Raw genomic sequence first — 24,066 nt, forward strand, 5'->3', positions numbered from 1 at the left:
ATTAGTCACTTCTTACTTTCCGGATTAGGACCCTCTGGTGTGCATAGTTCAAATCTTTCACCCTCCACTGACAGTCTAGGTATAGTTTATAATCACCTTTCTCCTTCTTCAAAAGAGAAAGACAAATAGGAACAGCTATAATCTGCAGAAGGAGTCAGAGCAGTTTCATGGAAACTAAGAGCAAAACACAATGGCGGAGGTCTTAGAAAGGACTTGGTCTATGTGATAGAGACAGACATTGCATGAGTCACAACTTATTCATGTCCTTCCCACTTAATAGACCAGACCAAATGTGAATTTTCTCTAACCAAATTTGAATATCAGAGGATAATCTGATTGGCCCTGCTGGGTCAGATGGCTCTTCCAGGCCTAAACAGCAATGGCTGGAGGTTGGGCACTTATGGTATAGATCTGGTGGAAGAGCGCTGATCCCTCTGGATCAAGTGGCTTTTGAAGAGGAGATGATGGTTTGGAACTTGTATACCACATGTGTTCTCAAGGGAACACCATATATCAGCGACAAACAAAGCATGGATATTTTTCTTTGAAAAGACCTTAAAACATGATAAAAACAGCATTGACTTCATATCTATTTTCAAACATTAAACGTTATTTGAACACTATCAACAATGTTTAGGCATGGTAATTGCTTATCTTAGAAATGTTTTAAAATGTAAGGGTTGGATGAATTTGGAAGTGTGTAAAGCAAAGTGACAAGCTTTATTCCTATCAACAGGGACAGAACTGGGCTATCATTGATCTTTCTACTTATGCTATTTCCCCCTAATATGGAAGGAAACAAGACGGTAATGTCCTTTATGCTAAGACCATTTTATAACCATTTTAAAAATACCTTTAGAATTGGCAAGTTAATAGCCATGAGACAACAGACATGAAATGTTAGCAAGTAACAAGACTTGGCTTTTAACATATATTAGAATGCTGGCATATAAGTAGACAGTTGCACTTCCCAGTTTAAAATCCATTCTGGAAATCATACCTATTATTTTATAGCCAACATATTTTCCTACTAACACAAAAGGCACAGCAACACTAGATTTTTTTACACATCTCATTCCTGGTATTTGGCCCTAAATGGTTGAGTATTTTCCAAAGTAAAACTAACACACAAAGCACAACAACCTAGAAATTTGGTCAAGATTGCAAAGACCACTTGCAAATGTCAGAAAAGTTTGGAATAAAAGTTGTGTCTTAGTCGCTGCTGCACAAGCATAAGAAATCGCAATGTCTTGCCATTTACCAGAACTGGACTTCTGCTGCACTGTGCCCTGTCTCCTGGGGCCACATTGCCATGGCCCCGTGCCCTTGCTGCAACCTGTCATCCCTAGTTCTGAGCTCAGGACCTTGGTCCTGCTGTCGCTTGGAGTGCCTGTGCCCCAAATACTGACACCACAGCACCACAAGCACGCCAGTGCCAAGGATCTTGGCACCGCGGTGCTGTGTGCATACCAGCATGCCAACCCAACAAAATGGGAAGGCAGCCTATGGAATGGGAGAATATATTCGCAAACCATCTACTGATAAGGGCCTCATACCCAAGATATGGAAGGAACTCATACAATTCAATAGCAAAAAATGAAATTATAAAATGGACAAAGGAAGAGTATGGATGCTTTCCCAAGGAAGATCTACAAATGGCCAACAGGTACATGAAAAGGTGCTCAACATAACTCATCATCAGGGAAATGTAACCCAATACCACAAGAGATAACACCTTACACTTGTTAGGATGGCTGTTTTTAAGAAGACAAGAGATAATAGATGTTGGCAAGGTTGCAGAGAAAAGGAAACCCTTGCATACTAGTGGTGAGCATGGACGTTGGTGCAGCCGCTGTGGAAAACAGTATGGAAGTTCCTGAAAAAATTATAAGTAGAACTACCATATGATCCAGCAATCCCACTTCTGGGTATATATACCAAGGAAATGAAATCAGGATCTCAAGGACATATCCACATCTGCATGTTCATTGCAGCATTATTCACAATTGCCAAGACACAGAAACAACCTTAAGTGTCCATGCATGGATGGATGGATAAAGAAATTGTAAAATATATACATACATAGCATGTGTGTGTATATAATTATATATTATGTACAATGTGTACAATGTATATATGCATATTATATGTAACATATACAATGTATACATGTCATTTATAATGTATATATAACATGTGTTCTATATATACACACATATCATACATGTATATATACATACCATATATATATGTGTGTATATATATGTATATATACACATACCATACACACACACATATACATATATATATATATATATATATATATATATATACCAGACCCAGAAAGAGAAATATTGCATGATATCACTTATATGTACAATCTAAGAAAGTCGAACTTAGGAGAATGATGGTTGCCAGTGTCCATGGAGTGGAGAAAATGGGGAGATGTGAGTCACAGGGCACAAAATTTCAGTTAGAAGATGAGTAAGTTCTAGAGATCTAACATACAACATGGTAACTATAGCTAACAATAATGTATTGTATACTTGAAATTTGCTAAGAGACTAGGTCTTAAGTGTTCTCACCACACACACACACAAAATGGTAATTATGTAAGGTGATGGATGTTAATTACCTTAGTTGTGGTAATCATTACACAAGGTATATTTATATTAAAACACCATACTAGGGGCGCTTGGGTGGCTCAGTTGGTTAAGCATCTGCCTTCAGCTCAGGTCATGATCCCAGAGTCCTGGGATTGAGCCCCACATCGGGCTCCCCACTCAGTGGGGAGTCTGCTTCTCTCTCTGCCCCTCCCTCTCCCACCCCCCACTCATGCTCTCTCTCTCTCCTCAAATAAACTTTGAAACACCATACTGTAAACCTTAAATATACACAATACTTTGTCAAAATGTTTTTTAAAATGTTGCAGTAAAAAAATTTTTTTTAATATGGAAAGAGTCCAGATGTCAATCGACAGATGAATGGATAGAGAAGATGTGCACACACACACACACACACACACACAAATGGAATAGTACTCAGCCATCAAAAAGAATGAAATCTTGCCATTTGCAATGATGTGGATGGAACTAGAGGGTTTTATGCTAAGTGAAATAAGTCAAAGAAAGGCAAATACCATATGATCTCAATCATATGTGGAATTTAAGAAACAAAACAGATGAACATAGGGGAAGGGAACGAAAAATAAAATAAGATGAAAATAGAGAGGGAGGCAAATCATAAGAGATGCTGAACTCTAGGAAGCAAACCGAGGGTTGCTGGAGGGGAGGCGGGTGGGAAGATGGGGTAACTGAGTGATGGGCATTTAAGGAGGGTGCGTGATGTAATGAGCACTGGGTGTTACATGCAACTGATGAATCACTAAATTCTACCCCTGAAACTAATAATACACTATGCGTTAACTACATTGAATTTAAATAAAAATTAAAAAAATTTTTTAAAGCTGCATCTGTGGTCAAGTTCCCAAGAAGCAGTCTGAGGTGAGTATTCTTGTTCAAGTGACTGATTGAGGGGTGAGGTGCTCTCAGAAAAAGTGATGTGAGGGAAGCAAAATAATGGAGCTGAGGGACCTTTAGCAAGAATGTAGTCTCATCTGGAGATGGGCCCCATCTGACAACTTGGAGAAGCTCTGGAGCACAAATTTCATCACAAATTTGGTCCCACGGGGCAGAAATCTTCAATATATCATAAACAGAAAATCACCCAATTTCAATTTTTTAAAAGTATTTGAAATGAATTTAAAAATCTTTAAGATGACACGGCTTCTCCTGACTCCATCACATTCCCCTCCACCCATTCAACCTATAAACAGCTCAAGGAGAATGTGGCCGATGTCAAACATGCTTTGCTATTACTCAGACAACATCTGGAAGAGCCCTCCAGAGATATTTTTTAAGTTAACCTCTTACCAACTAGAGCTATTTACATATATCTGCAATCTACTCTCAGACATTAAATGTGAGCAAACACTGCTTAATGAAAACTCTAATATAATTACTTTCACTCTACCCTCAAATCAATTAACTGCCTATAGAGAAAAATCCACCTAGTAGAGTTTTAGTAGATAAAAGAAGAGAATAAAAAGAGAAAATCATTATCTATGAAAAAGAAAGGAAAATACGTTAATATTTACTGAGCACCAACTCCGCATGTCCCAGGTGCTAACTTAGGTCCTTTGCATATCTCATTCCATTCAAACCTTGCAGCGATCCTTTGAGGTAGATATTACCATCATCTTAATTTTGCAGATGTGTAAACAATCTCAGAGAGAATAGATAATTGTGGAAACTTACAAGCAGCAGAGCCCAAAATTGTATCCAGATGTGTCTCATTCCAAAGATTTGCCCTTTCCATTAAACTCCCAGCTCTTAAAGACAGTTCCCAAACCAGCAGCAACAGCCTCATCGGAACCTGCAGAATCAGAAATGTGGGATAAGGGGACCATCAATCACTAACTATTCATTAAGTAATTACTGAGTGCCCACTCCATGCCAAACACTGTTCTAGGTGTTAGGTGCTGGGTGTATTCTCTTGAATAAGGCAAGGTTTGGGGGTGCCTGGGTGGTTCAGTTGGTTAAGCATCTGCCTTCAGCTCCGGTCATGATTCCAGGGTCCTGGGATTGAGCCCAGTGTCAGGCTGCGTGCTCAGCGGGGAGCCTGCTTCTCTCTCTCCCTCTGCCACTCCCCCTGCTGCTGCTCTCTCTCTCCCTCAAATAAATAAATAAAATCTTTTCGAGGAAGAGAGACAGAGATAGCGACAGAGATTATGACAGAGAGCACAAGTGGGGAGGAGAGGGAGAAACAGGCTCCCGGCTGAGCAAGGAACCCGACACGGGGCTCGATCCCAGGACCCTGGGATCAGGACCTGAGTCGAAGGCGGATGCTTAACCAACTGAGCCACCCAGGCACCCCAAATAAATAAAAGCTTTAAAAAAAAAAAGAAAAAGGCAAGGTTTCTGTCCTCATGAGGCTTACATTTTGCAGCTGTAATATATGCAAGGTGTGTCTATATACTTATGTGTGTATACCTATATACACAAATATGTATAATTGTTCTCCTAAGGAGAGCACTGTACAATTCTCAAGATTCCAAAAGCATATTTACATCAATCAACTCACTAGTCACAATAACTCTGCAAATTAGATTGAATAGGTATTGTCATCACCACTTTACTGGTAAGAAGAGGTGCTTAGATTGTTACGGAACCTGGACTGGATCGCCCAACGGAAGAACCAAGCGGCACCTGGAGATCTTGGAGGATAGGAAGTTTACTTAACACCGGCGGGCTCAGAGGAGAGTGGTCTCCAAAGGTCTGAGCCCCGAGCACAAAGGGGGCAATTTATACACTTCCACTTCCGCATATTTGGCACTTTTGGTGCATGCGCAAAGCGGGGCAGGGAGAAGGACCCGGATTGGTGCGAGCGGAAAGCAGAGCAGGGAGAAGAACCCAGAAGAGCCCTGGGGCAAGGACTGGGACTCTCTCGCTGGCTCAGTCGGCCATCTTACAACATAGATTTTCCTTATCCCCAAGATCATAATAGTACTTTCTTTTGAGCACTTCCTATATGTATCAGGCACTGTGCTAAGCACTTTATATGTATTAACTACTTTGTTCCTCACAACAACCTCATGAAGTAACTACAGTTATCATCTTCCTTTTAGAGTGCAGAATTTCTGAGACAGAGAGAGGTTAAGTAACTAACCCAAGATCACACAGCTGGTAAGTAGATGAGCCAGGCTCAGAACCCAGGCATTTTAGACTCATGAGCCTATGCTGTCATGATAAACTCTCTCCGGAGGAGTTACTTGCTTGCTCAGGACTAAAATCTGTGTATGTATTTACCTACATCTAATCTTAAATGAGAAATAATTTAAGCCAGTTTGGAAGGAAACACAAAGTGTAACAAGAAAGCATATATTGAAAGCATGAAGGAAAGATGAGAGGATATCTAGAATAAGGATGTAAAGCGGGTTAAGGGTTAGAATAAGAAATGCATATCATCATGGGCTTCATTTTTGCCTTATGTGGGTCATCACTTTTACTCTAAGCTCTTTAGAAGTCAGTGTAAAAAAGAGAAATCTGGCCAGTGTTAAAGTTCATAGTACCCAGATCAATTGTTCAGAGCTACAACTGTACTTGGCACTGAGATCAGATAAGAATTTCTCTGCAGAGTCTTCCCATAGATGACACCTTGCAATGTAATGAACATCCTCGCAACAGAGGAAACAAGAGTTTCAAAGAGCTGTGTCTTTGGTGCCCCTCCTATAAAATGAAATCCCCAAAGGGAAGCTCAGTGGAAACAGTTCTGTGGAGGGCTCTGACAAAATGAGCAGGTCATTAGCTCTTTGCTAGTTTAATTTAATTATAGTAACTTCTTTAGTATATCTTGAACAATAAATGGAATACATATCCTCAAAACAAGTCTCAAGTAATGCTCCTCTCAGCTCATTTTCTGGTGTGTATTGGGAAGCAATGATTTTAAGATTATATTCCTTGACATGTGTTCTGAATGCAGCTCTTTTAAATTGCTAGTTAATTACCTCATTTGCTGTAACCAATAGTTGAGCACAGAATTGACATCCTGTGAGGCCTATCAGTTTCCTAATAAATACTCACTCCTAAGTGGATATTTCCCCTGGCTTGACCCAAGATCTTAGGGGAAAAATAGATACCTATGACCATGTTTGTTTACACAACTTTTTTGGAAGGTGTTTCCTATATGAAAACACTCTTCCTTAGCACCTCCAGGTAAGGCATCATCAGATGCTACCACCAAATGTGGGGGTCAAGTTCCCCAAAACATTTAACTCCTCCATGAGGTATATGGAATAATGAACCATTTTGAAAGAACTCAGAACATGGCACCCCAAAATATGTGACTTTGCTGATATTGACATGCAATATTGATTATCTTGAGTTAAAGGCACTTGAATAATAACAAATGCAAAGAGGACTCTCTGGCCATCCTTCTTTTTCTTTCCTTTTTTTTAAGATTTTATTTAGGGCACCTGGGTGGCTCAGTCGTTAAGCATCTGGCTTCGGCTCAGGTCATGATCCCAGGATCCTGGGATCGAGTCCCACATCGGGCTCCCTGCTCGGCGGGAAGCCTGCTTCTCCCCCTCCCACTCCCCCTGCTTGTGTTACTGCTCTCACTATCTTTAAAGATTTTATTTATTTATTTGACAGAGAGAGCGAGAGAGGGAACACAAGCAGGGGGAGTGGAAGAGGGGGAGAAGCAGGCTTCCCGCCGAGCAGGGAGCCCGATGTGGGACTCGATCCCAGGACCCTGGGATCATGACCTGAGCCGAAGGCAGATGTTTAACGACTGAGCCACCCAGGCACCCCCATCCTTCTTTTTCTTAAAAGCAGGAGATGAAACTCCCTTGTAAAAGATGTCCTCCTGATACCAGAGGGAAAGTAACATTTTTATCACCAAGCATCAGAAGTTGAGGTCAAGAGAAATTTGTAAACACACCTTGTTAAGCTAACCCTTTTCTTCCTAATCACTTCTCCACCAAACTGACTACCCTAGCCCAAGCCCCTCTGCCTCATCATGTTTCACAATTTATTCTCTTTGTCCAACTCAGCACATAAGCGTTCAATTTCAACTGCTTCTTCAGGTCTTCATTTTTTCTGGCAAAGACTCCCATGTACATGTAAAAAAATAATTAAAACTTTTGTGTTTTCTCCTGTTTGTCTTATGTCAGTTTAATTCTTGGGCCCAGCCAGAGACCCTGAGAGGATATGGAAGTTTTTCCTCCCCTTTAATTTAAAGACCTTAAAAATGAAACCATATGTCCAAATATGTCATTTGTACCTTAGCAAGGAAAATGTAAAGGTTAAGACAAGCATGTCCAGCTTGCAAAGGTTTAAGATCACAGAGTTATTAAGATATAGAGCCAAGACTTGAATCCTGTTCTTCTGGTTCAAGAGTGAATGCACTTTCTATTATATTACTACTGATTTACTTGTGTAACCAAAGTCCAAGAGAATGAATGTGAATGCATAGCATATGAAAATTCTAGCCTTCCTGGGGAACTCAGTGAGGAAAAGTTGCTAGTACTATTTATTGAATTCTCACTACATAACAAAATCTATTTCAAGCTATTCACATTATTTGCTTCATTTTAATCTTACAACTCTGAAAAGCAGGTGTTACTGTTTACCCTGTTCCACAGATGAGAAAATTGAATAGCAGGCAGGTGAAGTGACTTGCCCAGGTCAAGTAGTAAGAAACAAAATTCAACATCTGATCTCCAAACCTGTGCTTTCAAACATTACAGAGCTTGTTTCGAGTAAAGATTCCATATAAAGCATTTAGCTAAATAATTCACAGATTAAACATAATGACTGAAAGTCTAAGGTATGGGAAAACATACCCATCAGCCAACAGTGAACTCCAAAACCATAAGACATACAGGCTTTAACTAAAGAGCCACCACAAAACCATAAAATATACAGGCATTTAACTGAAGACCCACTGCTACACCTTCCTACTCTGAACTAATTATTAATGCAATGTGTTCGTTTTAGCTGGTCACTGGAAGCACAATTCAAACTGCTCTCATAGGCAATGTGTACACAGAACATTCTGAAGGAATTTGAATTTCCTGAGGAAGATATTTTATCCTCTTGAGAGGCAGCCAATTTAACTTGAAAAGAGATTATAGAGCTTTCCCTGCACCTGTCCCCAAGGTTACTCACCCTTCATAGTTAATAGGAATTCCATCGTTTGCAGAATACATATTCACACGTAAGCATTTTAGGCTAAAACCAGAATGCTTTCTTTATGAATTACCCATTTAATTTGCATTTTTATCGACGCAAAATCTATCAATCTATCTCTAATTAGAATATAGAGGTTAGGGGTATGAGGTGTGGAGTTCTACCTCTTGGGTTCAAATTCCATTTCCATCGCTTATTAGCTCTAAGATCTTGGAAAAGCTATCTTTAACATCTCTGAGCTCTGGTTTCCTTATTTGTGAAATGAGGACATAAACAGCACTTCATGAAGTTCTTACGCAGATTAAAAGAGAAGATGTTTGTAAGACATTTAGCACATGTTCTAATATGGAGTAAATGCCCATTCATTTATTAAAAAACATTTGCTGATTCTATACTCTGTACTGGACACTGCTCTAGGCATTTGGGGCATATGACTGAAGGAAGCAGTCAAAAATCCTTGCTCCCACAGAGCTTACCTTCTAGTGAGCAATAAATGTTCATTATCAGCATCGTCCTTGTGGTTGTCACCATCATCGTCACCATCGTGAAAATCATCAATGGGTGTCCAAAAACTGTTTAGGGATTTTACAGTGTGTAAAGATACAGATGCCCTTCAAGGCAGCATTACTAGGTGGCTCATTAGGCTCAGTGGAACAATTCAGGTCGTGACTAATCAACTCTCAATTTCACATCAGGGTCTTATTGTATCAAAGGCTGCTATACTAATTTTTCAAGCTCTAAGGATTATATAGTGGATAGATTTCTGTGCAGTCATAATGCTGGAGAAGAAAAGAGTTAAAAGGTAGCTGCTTCCCAGAACCCTAAGCCACAGCTGCAATCGCTCGGGCAGAGTAGCCCTTTGATCGTGCTTTTCCCTGCAGAAAGAGAACCAGGAAATAAAACATGAAAATCTTTGTTTTGAATTTCCAAATGGACCCCTTGGAAGCACAACTTCCAGAGAAGACAGGGGTCCCTCCAGAAGGCAGATAAACCATGTCTTCTTTTACCATTAAGAGGAGAGAGGGCCATTTCTATTTATCAGTAGGAGTCCTGCTGGCGACACACAGAGTGTGCAGGTGTAAAGACAAGTAATGAGATCAAAGAGACCAGAAAGTAATGCCGTTAAGGGGACCCGCATCAGTTATTTGTGTGTTTGGGAAAAGTCCTTCTGTTCTCACATCTGGATGATTCTTTTTTTTTTTTTTTTTAAAGATTTTACTTATTTATTTGAGAGAGAGAGCATATGAGAGGGGGGAGGGTCAGAGGGAGAAGCAGACTCCCTGCCGAGCAGGGAGCCCGATGCGGGACTCCATCCAGGGACTCCAGGATCATGACCTGAGCCGAAGGCAGTCGCTTAACCAACTGAGCCACCCAGGCGCCCCGCTTTTTTTTTTTTTAAGATTATTTATTTGAGAGAGAGAGAGAGAAAGAGAGAGAGGAGGGGAGAAACTCAAGCAGACTCCATGCTGAGCACAGAGCCCGATGCAGGGCTCAATCTCACGACCTGAGCCAAATCCAAGAGGCGGATGCTTAACCGACTGCACCACCCAGATGTGCCTCACATCTGGACGATTCTAACACACCACAAAAAGAGGAGCCCATACAGGACTCTATAAGCTAACCCAGGTCTGAAGCAAAGAGAATGATACCCTTGGCAAGTCAAGTGGCTATAGGTACAGTAATGAAAACCTGACCCTACCCTAGGCAGGACAGCCCAAACCCATTCCTACTGAGAAAGACTGGAGATTTGAGTGAGCTCTGTATCCACATGATACAGATGCCAGCAATCTTTCTCTATGTGTGTAACCCAAGTCTCCCCAAAATGTGACATCTAAGCTGGAAACTGGAAGATGACTAAAAATTAGTCAGTTCGAGGAGGCGTGAAGACAGGGAAGTGAGAGTGTTCCGTGAAGAGAGACAGGCTGTGGGAAAGATGCAAGGAGGCATCCTGGAGGAGCTCATTGTTTGGGGTGGCCAGAAAGCCAGACAGAAGCCAGATAGCAGTGTATTTTAGTACTCTGAGATCAAAGGTATCCACACGGCACCGAAATTCATAGCTATCCCATGAGTTCTCACCCCCTTCATTTATAAGCTAATTTTAATCAATTATACTTAATTAGTATAACTCATAAATGATCAAGATTATAATTATATTACATATCTGTATTATGTAATTAGATAACACATAAGAGAACATGTTTGATATATTTATCTCCTATAGTATAGCATAAACGTATACTTATAAAAGAATTATTAATTATAAGTAATTATTAAGTATTTATTGAGTGCCTGCTCCTTGTCAAACACTGTCCTAAGTGCTGGGGGTACTCTCTCGAACAGGTCAGGCAAGATCCCTGCCCTCATTAAGCTTACTTTTGGGGAGAGGGAAGCAGACCATAAGCAGGTAACAACACAATTTTAAATTTCATGTAATAAAACATGTTATAAAATAAAACCTGAAAATATAATAGAGATTAACTGCCGAGTGAGGAGGGAGGCACTTCAGATACGGTGTTTAGGTCTTTTTATAGTGGCGACATCTGAGATGAGATGCGAGTGACAAGGGCACAGCCAGAGGAGAATTTCAAGCGTATCAACTGAGATTTGAAGGCCATGGGTACAAAGGAACTTAATGTGTTCAAGGAACATAAAGAAGGGCGATGTGAATGGGATGTTATGAGGGGAGAAAAAAGTTGCATGAGACAAGCGTGGCGAGGTAAGTGCAGGTTAGATCATGCAGATCCTGGGAAGTAAGGGGAAAGGAATGTAGATTTCATTTTAAAAATCAATGGAAAGCCAAGGTCACCTTCGCTCTTTCTCAAATTCCTAGTAGAGAGTTGTAGGAAATGTCAAGGAATGCGTTTGGTGCATGCTTGTCAATGAGGTCTCTTGGCTACCATTTGCTCTTGTCCTTTCCTGCTCCAGCTGCTATAGTGTCCCTGACAACTGAGATGCCACAGTGATACCTCCATGTCGCAAAAACAAGGCTTCCCTGAGGCTACAAACTTGACGAGAGAGCACTAAAGGCTGATGGCTTCTTGGCACTGCAAATGGAGATTGATCTGGTTCTGACTCACACAGTGTATTTGTTCTGCGCTCCAAAGTCACCCCACATGAGGAACGTGCCCTAACTTATCCTTATAGGTGCTGCCCCCTAGCCTTAAGTGTTACTCTCTTGCACATGTACAGGCTAGAAAACAGCCCAGGTTTATGCTCTTCAAATCCTACACAGGCTTGAGTGATATGTTTTTCTTTTCTTTTTTTTTTTTTTTAAAGATTTTATTTATTTATTTGACAGAGAGAGACAGCGAGAGAGGGAACACAAGCAGGGGGAGTGGGAGAGGGAGAAGCAGGCTTCCCGCGGAGCAGGCAGCCCGATGCGGGGCTCGATCCCAGGACCCTGGGATCATGACCTGAGCCGAAGGCAGACGCTTAACGACTGAGCCACCCAGGCGCCCCAGTGATATGTTTTTCATATCACTATTTTTATCTTTATCATATTGTGATGATTTTCCCGTGCCAAGACTCAGGTCTTTGAGACCTAGGCTTGAGGACAATCTGAGTGATAGACATTATGATGTTCTCAGAATTATTCCTTCATTTCCTCCTTTCCTCTCCCAATATGACATTGGAGAACATTCGAGAAGACTAGCTCAGCCCAGAAGAGTTCTTTTCCAAGATGCTACACAGTCTTACGTAAATAGACCCTTGGTGGACCTGGCCCTGTTGGTCCTCTACACTGGTTAAAGTTGCCAAGGGCGGAACTTTGAGGTCACTGGTGATCCTGATAAGATACATGTCACCAGAATGGTGGATATGGAAGCCTATTGGAGTGTGCCGAGAGACAACAGGAGGTAAGGAAGTAATGACGAACTCTAGGCAACTCTTTCTGGAAATTTTGCTACGAAGAGGAGCAGAGAAATGGTGGTGATGCTAGAGTAGGACAAGTATTAATAATATCCCATATTATATATGTAGAAGTGAAGCTTGGGGGTACGATGCCAGTGTCAGACAGTTAGTAAGCCATAGCCTTGGGACTCAACTCCAAGGTCTTCTGGATCTCAAGCCTCCTGTTCTTTCCACTACACCAGGATGCAATATGTGCCTAAAGAATTCAGCCTGAAAACCTGTCTTAATTCTGCAAGAGTATTTCCTTTTACCTAGTACTCTGGGAAGGTCAACTGGTTTCATCGCTCATCAAGGCATGGTTTCTCTAATAAACAGAGCTGAGAAAACACAGATACAGAAGAAATAACTAGTGAACGTGCTGAATTTGAAAGAGCTGCACTGCATTTGGTTTATCAACAAAATCTCAACGAAATCTTTCGGTTGACTTAAAAACAGTAGGGGAGTGGAACTTAACATTCTTATCTCTTGTTTGATTTAATTCATATATCATGCTAGGACTTTTATTTATTTATTTTTTTTTTTTAAAGATTTTATTTATTTATTTGAGAGAGAGAGAGCACATGAGAGGGGGGAGGGTCAGAGGGAGAAGCAGACTCCCTGCCGAGCAGGGAGCCTGATGCGGGACTCGATCCCGGGACTCCAGGATCATGACCTGAGCCGAAGGCAGTCGCTTAACCAACTGAGCCACCCAGGCGCCCCATGCTAGGACTTTTAGATCCATTTGTATGGTCTCCGTGGAAGACGATGCATGATAAATGACCCTTAACAGATTCATTTTCTGAGTGTCAGCCACAATAGCCAACAAAACTTGCCACTTTTCGAACCCTCAGATTATTTTTGTACTTTCTTGATTTTGCGTTAAGTGCAGTCCACAGCGGAAAATCAATACTGATGGGTAAGCACAGCATGCTCACTGCCCTCGAAGAGTTTCTGTTCCTGGGATAAGTGCCATACAGAAATGGACCGGAAGCATGGATGAGACACATATGCATAATGAATGTGCTAACTCTCCATTGTAAGAACTGTTTATAATGGAGAAAATCTGGAAAACAACAATATTGAGGGCTGAGTATTTCCAATGATCTCATTTTTGCTTGTAAAATATCTGTGATTTGGCTTCTAATTAGAAGACAATGCCACACACCACTTGGATGCAGCTCCAGAGAATCACGATGAGTGAAAAAAGCCAATTCCACCAGGTTACATCCCATATGATTGCATTTACATAGCAATCTTGAAATGCCAAAATTCTAGAAATAGAAACAGCTCAGAGGTTGCTAGAGATTAGGGATGGAGATTGAAGTGAGGTGAATGTGGTTATAAATGGGCACCAACAACGGATCCTTGTGATGGAATTGTTCTGTATCTTTTTTTTTTTTTTTTAAGATTTTATCTATTTGTCAGAGGGGGAGAGAGAGAGAGAGCACAAGCAGAGGGAGTGGCAGGCAGAAGGAGAAGCAGACTCCCCACCGAGCAGGGAGCTCAATGTGGGACTCGATCCCAGGACCCTGAGATCATGACCTGAGCCGAAGGCAGACGCTTAACCGACTGAGCCACCCAGGCGTCCCAATTGTTCTGTATCTTGACTGTATCAGTGTCTGTATCCTGGTGGGGACATTGTGCTATCATCTTCCAAGCCACTGGGGAAACTTCGTGAAGGGTAGACTGGGTCTATTTGTATTATTTCTTATAATTGCACATGAGTCTATAGTTATCTCAAAATAAAAACTTGCATTTAAGTAAAAGGTAAGGCCGTTTTACGTGTACATAGTATGGATGGGCATAAACAACTAGCCATGCCTAAAACAGGTGATAATTGTCCCTTTCCCCAAGCCTGTACATAAACAGTAGAAAACCATTTAAAATTATAACCCCAGGTTTTATTTCCATTTTTCCTGGAATTAAATGTAACTACAGCTGAATTTCCCTTCTTAGTATCATAAAACAAAACAGAAAGTGCCAGATTTGAAATAATGCCCCAAAGAGCAGATGTTCTAAGAGTTTAGTGCACTGAGTTTCTGTTGTCATATCAGTAAAGGTTTAATTAGATTTCTAATAAAAATAGAGACATCATTAAGAAAGCTTCCTGAGACACGCTGCATGTAGGCAATATAAAATTAATGTTCATTTCGACAGAAGCATGAAAAAGCAGGAATTATCTATTTGGACTTTCTTTAGTTTTAACCAGAGAAGTCAGTCATTAAAGATTAAATGTCATGCATTTGATTGCTTTGGAAGTAGTGTCAAAAAAGCACCTCCCACACTGTGAATCCAAAACAAAAAACAAAAAACCAACACTCTCACACCTGTACTAACAAATCAGACTGACTTTGACTTCAAGCAAGGGAGGCGCTTCTCTAATCTTCTCACCAGCTCATAGAAACCTGTCCCTCAGAACCAGTTTCTGTCCAAGCAACAGCTCAGCTAAGAAAAGAAGTTACTGGGCAAAACCATTTGTTTCCCCGTCTGAAAGTCCATTCTCTAGTCCTGGTGGCCAAGCTGGTAATGGGCTGTTCACACACAGTGTAGCTGGTCAGCTTCACTCCAATCACCTAATCTCCTCTGCATTTAGCCTGAAAGTGTGATAATGAGGAAATAAATTGTAGGAGCCAATTTGAAGTGACATGGACCCCGAAGAGAGAGGGTCTGGCAAGCCTGTGCTAGCTGCCATCTCTCAGACTGACACCTGGTAAAAGCTGCAAAAAGGTATTTTATGAAGGTAAATCAAATCATAAATAACTAGATTAAGGAGAAAATAAGTTGCCTGGTCAGTGTCCTCTCTATAACCATTCATTGATTCATTCATCAAATATATAGTGGGCACACAATGCAAAACAGCAGAACGCAGTAGGTAAGGGAATGGACTCTAGATTTCAGGAGAATTGAAATAAGATCCAGGCTTCTCAGACACAAAAGGTCACATCTTGTATGATCCCATTTGTATGAAACGTCCAGAAGAGGGACATCCATTGAGACAGAAAGCAGATTAGTGGTGGCTGGGGTTGGGGGAAGGGAATGAGGAGTGGCTGCTCAGTGGGTACGGTTTCTTCTTGTGGTGATGAGAGTGTTTTGAAACCACCTAGAGGGGATGGTTGCACGACATTGTGAATGAACTAAATGTCACTGAAATGTTTGCTTTTAACTGGTTATGTTCAGTAAATTTTCTTTCAAAACATTTTTTTCAATTTAAAACCCAGACTTCTCAACTGTGTAGGTGCATGATCTCAGGCAAGTTCCATAAGCCTTCCTGTACTCTCGGTTTCCTCAGAGTATAAACTGGGATAACATTACTTGCCTCCTAGATCAATCTCTACTGGGTCTCTAACGTGGCATCTGGCACTCAGTATGGTGAGGGAAGGAGTGGTGATGTCCTGGGCACCGTGGGAAGCAGAAAGAAGTCAGAAATGGGTCCTGACCTCAAGTTGCTCATGGTCAAGATGTGGATATAGAGAAGTGAACACTGAGGTTTATGGAATCTAGCAGTGTAGAGTAAAGGAATGAATAAAATGTTATGAAAACATGGGAGAGGAAAAGGATAATTCTGCTGGTAGGAATCAAGGAGCTTCACTGAGGAAGTGAATTCTAGCACAGGTCATGAGGATGATTTAGACATTACTAGATGAAAAGGAAAGCCATTCCTGGCAGAAAAAAAGAGCAGGTACAAAAAGGATAGGATCACGAGAAGTTTGTTTTTTCTTCATCCATGAGCTTTAGGAAAATAATATACCTCAGAGAAGGCCATCAGCATTGGGAATTCTTCAGCTCGAAAAAGCTGTCTTCAGACAGGGGACCCTAAACCATCCCCGACAAGGGATTTACTAGGAAGATTCTCTTTTGCAAGCCTATAAAAATGAGAACTAGTAAAAAAGTAAGTACGTAATAAATAATAAAAAGGTAATAAAGTTGGACTGTGGGAAAGTTTTTGTTTCTCAACAATTAAAGGCAATACTTAAGGTACCATCTACTGGAATCTTAGAGAAGCCTTTCCAATCGAAAAGCCAGTAGGAAACATGACTAATTAAAGTGGAATTCCTCGTTGCCTTCTACCGTGTGACCTGGTGTTTTCGGCTCTCCTTCAAATGCCAAATAAACATGCCCCTTACTTGCTGGAACTGAAGGCTGTTGAATGATGATGTTTGACTGATGTTTTTTTCAAATAACAAAGAAGGGTGCTTCATTAGGTTGTCAAATCTAATTTTGTCTGTGCTTTATCTTCACTCTGTTGTTTTAAAGTGTTAGAGTTATATTATATAGCTGCCGGGGAAAGGTGATTTTTGGGAGGAGACAATTTTCCTTTTGAGCCTGGTACATAATAGGCAGAGATATGTGGATTACAATGGTAGCCTAGTTTAGTGGAAAGGTCATAGAGTCCCTGAATGACCTTGAGCAAGTCACTGACACATCTTACTGAGCTCTTAGAAGAATCAGCTGAGATAAAGCAGGTGAAAGTGTTTGCTACACTTCAAGTGTGAAGTCATTTAGTGTGAGCCTGCATTTTCAGTGGTGACTGATGACTATATGCTTCTGAATTAATGAGATTTCAGTGAGCAAACATCTCCGCCATCTAGCACACATCATGTCCAGGAACAGTCTTCCGAGATTAAAGTGACCCATACCACTCCCAGCGGCAGCGCTAAAAATCCAAATGTTTCTCATCCACTGAAACTGTTGGTTGAGTCCCAGGATGTAGAAGCCATTATTAGATCATAATGGATACAGAGAAAACTGAATGGCCGGCTGCTAACTCAGTCATTCTTTCTAGAAGGCACAGATGTTGTGCGCCACACCTCAGGTTTTTTGCCAACTGTGTTACTCTCATGGATTTATGGGGCATCAATGTGCTTAGAACTGCCGATAAATGTTACGACGGTCACAAATTAAGAATGGCATGATTTTCACTTCACAAGTAGGGAGAATATTGTTGAGAAACTGAGACCGTTCTTTACATGTGTTCGATAATGATTTTAAGTCCTTGCTCTGTTCACGTCCCTGTGCTTGGAGCATAGAATGCACAGATGAACCATTCATTCTATTTGTATAAAATAGTGCTAAACTGAACATAACTGAGTGACAAAATGGCTGCTAGAGCCCCAAAGAATACTGTTCTATCAGGAAGAGAACAGAAGAGTTCTGTGCTGGGCTGCTGAGGAATACTTCATGGAGGAAGAGAGATTTGAGCTGGGCCTTGCTGGATGGCATGATTTAAATTGAAGGGATGAGGGAGAAAGAACTACATAGGCATTTGTTCTGGGGATATTCATTTAGAATCACAGATCTGCATCAACTCTGGCCAGGGACTTTTCTGGCTGCTCTGGTTATTAATTATCTGTATAGACTAAAACCTAAATGACAGTCAAATGAAGAGTGATTAAGTGAGCATATGGGATCAACAAGCAACTAACCCAGATGAGGATGCAGATGGTGAAAATGATCAGGGTTGTCATCTGGGGATGGTTTCTCTCTCCCAGTATTCCTCTGCTCCCTTCCATGAAAATAATAAGGAAGAAGGCCCCTCATGACATACAGTGAAGATAGGTGGGATGTAAGGACAAAAGTTAACCCAGAGTCCTTGGGTTATAATGATTTTGTTTCTCTCCCTGTATCCTGGTGGGAAAATGGACAAAAGTGATAAACCTTCTAAACTAGAAAAAAATGCAAACTTGTGCCCAGACATTCTTGCATCCAGTTTTATGGGAATCAGGATCCCTTAAGGCTCATATACACAGCCCCTAGGGGTCCATGGACCCTAGTTACAAATATCTTAAAATGAGCCAAAAAGGAGAGGGGAAAGATGGCGGAGGAGTAGGGGACCCTATTTCAACTGGTCCCTGGAATTGAGCTGGATAACTACCAGACCACTCTGAGCACCCACGAAACCAGCCTGAGATATAAGAAGATCTGGATCTCTACAAACAGAATATCGCAGGCAGTTGGTTTTGAGGTACAAAGCGGGGAGCTGTGATTCCGCCGGCAGATATCAGAGGAAAAACGGCGGGAGGGAGCCTGGCCGTGGGGATCCTACACCGTCGGTGAGTGACAGCCTCGCGCGCTGCGGACGGGCACAGATTTGCAGACCAGTAGCGCTGGAAAAGAACTTTAGGGCAGCCCCTGGGGTGGAAAACCAGACCGGAGGGGTCGCGCGCTCGCGAACTGCAGCCCCCCCCGACAGAAACCGGAGCGACAGTCGCGCACACGCAAACTGCAGCCTCCAAGACGGAAACCCGGTGCGCCGGGGTGGAACCGGTGAACTGCAACCCCCGGGGGTGGAAACCCCAAGCGGCGGAGTCACGCGCGCGAACTGGGAGCGGCTGGCGGTTTTAGAAGCACAAAGGGCAGAGACGTGCCCCGACCTGGAGGCAGGACTGGGGGCCCTGCAGAGGGGCGCACAGCCCAGGCCGCTGCAGTTTATAGCAGCACGGACAGAAACGGAGATGGTGTGGCCTGGAGAGCTCACTGAAGAACAGACCGCGGTCTCTCTGCTCTGAGGCAGAGGGTTGGAAACGGTCTCTTCTGCTCTGACTCGCGGAAGAGACGTGGAAAGCCGCCAGGGAAAGGTGCCAGAGGACAAAAGCCCCAAAGACTGAGTCCCACTGAGCCCATCCCCCGCCACAGGGGGGCAGCACAACTCCGCCCAAACAGGGTTGCCTGAGTAACAGCGCGGCAGGCCCCTCCCGTAGAAGACAGGCTGGGAAAACAAGAGGCTGGCAACCCTAAGGTCCCAAGAAAACAGGTACATCTTGCTTGGGTTCTGGTCAATAATTTGGACTCTATACATTCCCTCAAACACCCATCAACAGAATGACTAGGAGGAGGAGCCCCCAAAACAGAAAAGACTCAGAGATTATGACTTAGGCTGCAGATTTACAAATGGATGCAGACATAACCAAGATGTCAGAGATGGAATTCAGGCTAGCAATTGTGAAGACAATGTCTAGAATGGAGAAATCAATTAATGGCAACATAGAGTCTCTAAGGGCAGAAATAAAAGTGAATTGGCAGAACTTAAAAATGCTATCAATGAGATCCAATCCAATCTAGATAATCTAACAGCTAGGGTAACTGAGACAGAAGAGAGAATAAGCGAACTGGAAGACAGTATAATAGATAAAAAGGGAAAAGAGGAGGCCAGGGAAAAACAACTCAGAATCCATGAAAATAGAATCAGAGAAATAAGTGAGACCATGAAGCGTTCCAATGTCAGAATAATTGGAATCCCGGAGGGAGTGGAGAGAGAGAGAGGACTAGAAGATGTATTTGAGCAAATCGTAGCTGAGAACTTCCCTAATCTGGGAAACGAAACAAACATTCGAGTACTAGAGGCAGAGGGGACCCCTCCTAAGATCAAGGAAAACAGGCCAACACCCCAGCATGGAATAGTAAAACTTGCAAATCTTAGAACCAAGGAAACCATCTTAAGGGCAGTTAGGGGGAAGAGATTCCTTACGTACAGAGGGAGGAACATCAGAATAACGTCAGACCTATCCACAGAGACCTGGCAAGCCAGAAAGGCCTGGCAAGACATATTCAGGGTACTAAATGAGAAGAACATGCAGCCAAGAATACTTTATCTGGCAAGGCTTTCATTTAGAATGGATGGAGAGATGCAGAGCTTCCACGACCGGCAGAAACTGAAAGAATATGTGACCACTAGGCCGGCCCTGCAAGAAATATGAAGGGGGGTTCTATAAAAGGAGAAAGACCCCAAGAGTGATCTACAACAGAAATTTACAGGGACAATCTATAAAAACAACGTCTTCACAGGCAACATGATGACAATTAATTCATATCTTTCAATAATCACTCTCAACGTGAATGGCCTAAACGCTCCCATAAAATGGCACAGGGTTGCAGATTGGATAAAAAGACAGGACCCATCCATATGCTGCCTACAAGAGACTCATTTTGAACCTAAAGATACATCCAGACTGAAAGTGAAGGGATGGAGATCCACCTTCCATGCCAGTGGACCTCAAAAGAAAGCTGGGGTAGCAATTCTTATATCAGACAAATTAGATTTTAAACTAAAGTCTATAATAACAGACACAGAAGGACACTATATCATTCTTAAAGGGTCTATCCAACAAGAAGATCTAACAATTGTAAATATCTATGCTCCCAAAGTGGGAGCAGCCATCTACATAAGCCAACTGTTAACCAAAATAAAGAGTCATATTGATAACAATATGTTAATTGTAGGAGACCTCAATACTCCACTCTCAGCAATGGACAGATCATCTAAGGAGAAAATCAACAAGGAAACAAGAGCGTTGAATGATACATTGGACCAGATGGACCTCATAGATATTTACAGAGCATTCCACCCTAAAACAACAGAATACTCATTCTTCTCGAGCGCGCATGGAACTTTCTCCAGAATAGACCACATACTGGGTCACAAATCAGGTCTCAACCGATACCTAAAGATTGAGATTATTCCCTGAATATTCTCAGACCACAATGCTCTAAAACTGGAACTCAATCACAAGAAAAAATTTGGCAGAAATTCAAACACTTGGAAGCTAAAGACCACTCTGCTCAAGAATGTTTGGGTCAACCAGGAAATCAAAGAAGAACTCAAACAATTCATGGAAATCAATGAGAATGAAAACACATCGGTCCAAAACCTATGGGATACTGCAAAGGCGGTCCTAAGGGGGAAATACATAGCCATCCAAGCCTCACTCAGAAATATAGAAAAATCCCGAATTCACCAACTAACTCTACACGTTAAAGAACTAGAGAAAAAGCAACAAACGATGCCTAAGCCATGCATTAGAAGAGAAATAATTAAAATTAGAGCAGAAATCAATGAATTAGAAACCAGAAACCCAGTAGATCAGATCAACGAAACTAGAAGTTGGTTCTTGAAAGAATTAATAAGATCAATAAACCACTGGCCAGACTTATCCAAAAGAAAAGAGAAAGGACCCAAATTAATAAAATTATGAATGAGAGAGGAGAGATCACGACTAACACCAAGGAAGTAGAAACAATTATTAGAAATTATTATCAACAACTATATACCAATAAACTGAGCAATCTGGATGAAATGGAGGCCTTCCTGGAAACCTATAAGCTGCCAAGACTGAAACAGGAAGAAACGGACAACCTGAATAGGCCAATAAGCAGTAACGAGATTGAAGCAGTGATCAAAAACCTCCTAAAAAACAAGAGTCCAGGGCCTGATGGATTCCCTGGGGAATTCTACCAAACATTCAAAGAAGAAATAATACCTATGCTACTGAAGCTGTTTCAAAAAATAGAAACAGAAGGAATTCTTCCAAACTCATTCTATGAGGCCAGCATGACCTTAATCCCCAAACCAGGCAAAGACCCCATCAAAAAGGAGAATTTCAGACTGATATCTCTGATGAATATGGATTCCAAAATCCTCAACAAACTCCTAGCTAATAGGATCCAACAATACATTAAAAGGATCATCCACCATGACCAAGTGGGATTTATCCCCAGGATGCAAGGGTGGTTCAATATTCGCAAATCAATCAATGTGATAGAACACATTAATAAGAGGAGGGAGAAGAACCATATGGTCCTCTCAATTGATGCAGAAAAAGCATTCGACAAAATACAACATCCTTTCCTGATTAAAACTCTTCAGAGTATAGGGATAGAGGGAACATTCCTCAAGTTCATAAAATCCATCTATGAAAAACCCACAGCAAATATCATTCTCAATGGGGAAAAGCTGAGAGCCTTTCCCTTAAGATCAGGAACACGTCAAGGATGCCCACTCTCGCCACTGTTGTTCAACATAGTACTAGAAGTCCTAGCAACAGCAATCAGACAACAAAAAGAAATAAAAGGTATTCAAATTGGCAAAGAAGTCAAATTCTCTCTTTTCGCAGATGACATGATACTTTATGTGGAAAACCCAAAAGACTGCACCCCCAAATTACTAGAACTCGTCCAGCAATTCAGTAATGTGGCACGATACAAAATCAATGCACAGAAATCAGTTGCTTTCTTATACACTAACAACGCAACTGTAGAAAGAGAAATTCGAGAAACGATTCCATTTACAATAGCACCAAAAACCATAAGATACCTCGGAATAAACCTAACCAAAGAGGTAAAGGACCTATACTCTAGGAACTACAGAACACTCATGAAAGAAATTGAAGAAGACACAAAAAGATGGAAAAACATTCCATGCTCATGGATCGGAAGAATAAACATTGTTAAAATGTCTATGCTACCCAGAGCAATCTATACCTTCAATGCCATCCCAATCAAAATTCCAATGACATTTTTCAAAGTGCTGGAACAAACAATCCTAAAATTTGTATGGAATCAGAAAAGACCCTGTATCGCCAAGGAGATGTTGAAAAAGAAAAACAAAGCTGGGGGCATCACGTTGCCCGATTTCAAGCTATATTACGGAGCTGTGATCACCAAGACAGCATGGTACTGGCACAAAAACAGACATACAGACCAATGGAACAGAATAGAGAACCCAGATATGGACCCTCAACTCTATGGTCAAATAATCTTTGACAAAGCAGGAAAAAGCATGCAATGGAAAAAAGACAGTCTCTTCAATAAATGGTGCTGGGACAATTGGACAGCCACATGCAGAAGAATGAAACTCGACCGTTCTCTAACACCATTCACAAAGATAAACTCAAAGTGGATGAAAGACCTCAATGTGAGACAGGAATCCATCCAAATCCTAGAGGAGAACAAAGGCAGTAACCTCTTGGACATCCCCCACAGCAACTTCTTTCAAGATACATCTCCAAAAGCTAGTGAAACAAAAGCAAAAATGAACTTTTGGGACTTCATCAAGATAAAAAGCTTCTGCACAGCAAAGGAAACAGTCAACAAAACAAAGAGGCAACCCACAGAATGGGAGAAGATATTTGCAAATGACACTACAGATAAAGGGCTGGTATCCAAGATCTATAAAGAACTTCTCAAACTCAACACCCAAAAAACAAATAATCAAGTCAAAAAGTGGGCAGAAGATATGAAAAGACACTTCTCTGAAGAAGACATACAAATGGCTAACAGACACATGAAAAAATGTTCATCATCATTAGTCATCAGGGAAATCCAAATCAAAACCACATTAGATACCACCTTACTCCAGTTAGAATGGCCAAAATGGACAGGGAAAGAAACAACAAATGTTGGAGAGGTTGTGGAGAAAGGGGAACCCTCTTAATACTGTTGGTGGGAATGCAAGTTGGTACAGCCACTTTGGAAAACAGTGTGGAGGTTCCTCAAAAGTTTAAAAATAGAGCTACCCTATCACCCAGGAATTGCACTCCTGGGTATTTACCCCAAAGACGCAGATGTAGTGAAAAGAAGGGCCATAGGCACCCCAATGTTCATAGCAGCAATGTCCGCAATAGCCAAACTGTGGAAAGAGCCGAGATGCCCTTCA

Source organism: Phoca vitulina, unplaced genomic scaffold (assembly GCF_004348235.1).
Source record: "Phoca vitulina isolate PV1807 unplaced genomic scaffold, GSC_HSeal_1.0 scaffold39, whole genome shotgun sequence".
Classification (NCBI taxonomy): Eukaryota; Metazoa; Chordata; class Mammalia; order Carnivora; family Phocidae; genus Phoca; species Phoca vitulina.